The sequence below is a fragment of the Asterias rubens genome, chromosome 5 (genome assembly GCF_902459465.1).
Source record: "Asterias rubens chromosome 5, eAstRub1.3, whole genome shotgun sequence".
Taxonomy (NCBI): domain Eukaryota; kingdom Metazoa; phylum Echinodermata; class Asteroidea; order Forcipulatida; family Asteriidae; genus Asterias; species Asterias rubens.
In genome coordinates this window covers 758033-760845 of record NC_047066.1, presented here as the reverse complement: position 1 = coordinate 760845, position 2813 = coordinate 758033, and positions in this window count along the sequence as shown.

Genomic DNA, 2813 nt, shown 5'->3' with positions numbered 1-2813 from the left:
TCTTCACGTCACAATTCGCATCAAAAAATTTGCTACAGTTGACTAATTGTGCTCAACTCCTGCGAAACTTTCACTGCGAAAATAGTGACTTAAAAATTTGATTTGCATTCGCAGGAAAAACCGTGCTTTACTTGTGACAAAAGTAGGCAGGGGCGACTAGTGTGCTTTAGTGTTAAAGTCGCGACTACAATTATTATTTGAGTCGCGACTACTGTTTTTCTCTACTCCGTTATAATCGTGTCCACACATCGACTACAAAATTTGTCCCGACCAGTTGTTTGGTGAACCAGTTGTGTTGCTTACTACTATTCGCAACATAATTAATTTTGCCCTTGCGGCATAGCGGCACAAATCTTGAGAATCTGTACTTTATCTCGACAAGTGTCATAGTTAGGTTTGAAGTGCGACTAGTTGAGTAGTAAATTTCACTGGTCACACCCATTCGCAACATAATTAAAAATTTGTCCCGACTACCTGTTTGGTGAACCAGTTGTGTTGCTTACTACTATTCGCAACATAATTTATATTGCCCTTGCGGCATAGCGGCACAAATCTTGAGAATCTGTACTTTATCTCGACAAGTGTCGTGGTTAGGTTTGAGTTTTTTGACTGAGCGCCTGACAGCAGCCACTCAAATCAGCTCTGTGTTTGTTTGCTAATTTCTTAGTATATTGCTCAATTTGTGTTTTTATTCTTATACAACTGGATTTGTTACTACACCTGGAATCTACAGGACTTTTTCTGTGTATCCTGGAGTCATCTGAATTGTGAAAATAGTGTTTTTCTGTTGGAAATTTTCACTGTCTCAGCTGAGAATTCTGGTGTATAAAGCTTACACACACTTAGGTGGCTGCATCCTGTGCAGTCATCCACCTAGTGAATGGACATTGTTCGCCCATCTGGGGACAATGGAGGTAAGTATCCTTTTCATTCTTTCTCTGCTTGCTAGACCATTGTACTGTACTGACTCATCTGTGGTCAGCTTTGTTCCATCAGCATCAATTGTGTCTGGTGCTTGCATCCTGCCAAAGACACATCTAGGCCTCATCCACCATCGAAGATATCTGAAATGCCCTGTTTCTTACTATGACAACTCCCCAGCCACTTTTCATTTGGAAATTGTGATTTTTGGTGACATTGCTGTAAATCCCGGCCCTGAAGGTGTAAATAACTCAAACTCAGCAGAAGCTAGTCCAAACTCTGCAAATTCCTACTCGCGGAACAAGCTTCTAAGTCTCCGCTATGCCCCATCCACACGTGCTACAACTCTGCTGCCTTCCTGTATATTTTCATTCCAGAACCTTGGCCTTTTTGTAAATCCCAGCACTGTTTACCGACCTACACATCGTGGTAAAAAAGCTGGTCGCCGTAGAACTGTTCATAAACCCCCTGTACCCGAAGTTACACTCCCTTCTGTTCCAGTACCAGTGACTACAGCCAAATCTCAACTCAGCCTTTGTGTTCTAAACACACAGTCCATCTGTAACAAGTATGACGATTTTACTGATTTTGTTCTGCAAAAAGATCTGGACCTTGTTGCCGTTTCAGAAACATGGCTGAGACCAGACGACAACTTAACATGTCGTCAATGTACGCCTGCTGGCTACTACTTTCATCACATCCCAAGACCTCACAAGACTGGTGGAGGAGTTGCAATACTGTACAGATCTACTTTATCTGTCTCTGTGAAAAGTAATGACGTCCAGTACACAACTTTTGAATCTCTTCATGCTGAAGTTTCCGGAAACTCTAAATCTGTTCGACTTGTCATTGTATACAGACCTGAAAGGGATTCAAACGGCCAACATGTGACTTTCTCAAGTTTTCTAAGGGAGTTTGAGAATTTGATTTTGGAATATCTGCTTCATCCATCGGAAATCATTATCACCGGCGACTTTAACATTCATGTTGATGACGTCCACAACACCAATGCAAACCAGTTTAAGCATCTACTTCAAGCTTTTGGTCTTACCCAGCATATGAAGGAGCCAACTCATCGTCTCGGTCATTGCTTGGATCTTGTCATAACTCGTGAAATCTCCCCACCAATTGCCTCAAACTTTATTATTCTACCTGGATTATCTGACCATTATGCAGTCATGTGTAACTTGAGTCTGTGCAAGCCCAAAGTCCCAACCGTCACTATAAAGAGCCGACAATGGAAACATGTGAATTCTCCCGAAGTGTTCCACGACATAGGCACTCATTTAGCAAATCTAGAAGTTGATCATGACTGCTTGGATTCCTATGTCAGCCAATATGAGAGTACAGTCAGTGACATCTTGGATAAATACGCACCTTGGAAAACGAGATCAGTCAAGGTCCGAACTGAAGTCTCCTGGTTCAATGATGATATTCGTACAGCGAGAAAGATCTGTCGTCAACTGGAGCGGAAGTGGCGGAAAAATGGCAAATTGGCAACACAACGACAAGAATATCGCAACCAATGTAAAGTAGTTAGGAATTTGATCAACCAGGCAAAGATCATCCATTATTCATCTCAAGTACAAGAATCCTCAGGAGATCAAAAGAAGCTCTTCAAGATAATTGGTAAGTTGTTGCTCAAACCCAAAACCCCTGTCCTTCCATCCACCTACAATAACCAGGACTTAGCAAACGAGTTCCAGAAATTCTTTGTCACCAAGATTTCAGACATCCGCTCATCATTTTCATCAGTCCCTTACAACGTGCCGCAGACATTGCCACATCTTCAACCAGAGTGTAGACTATCTGTGTTTGAGCCTGCCACTGTTGCTGAGATTCAAAGGGTTATTATGAAATCTCCTTCAAAATCCTGTGAGCTGGATCCAGTA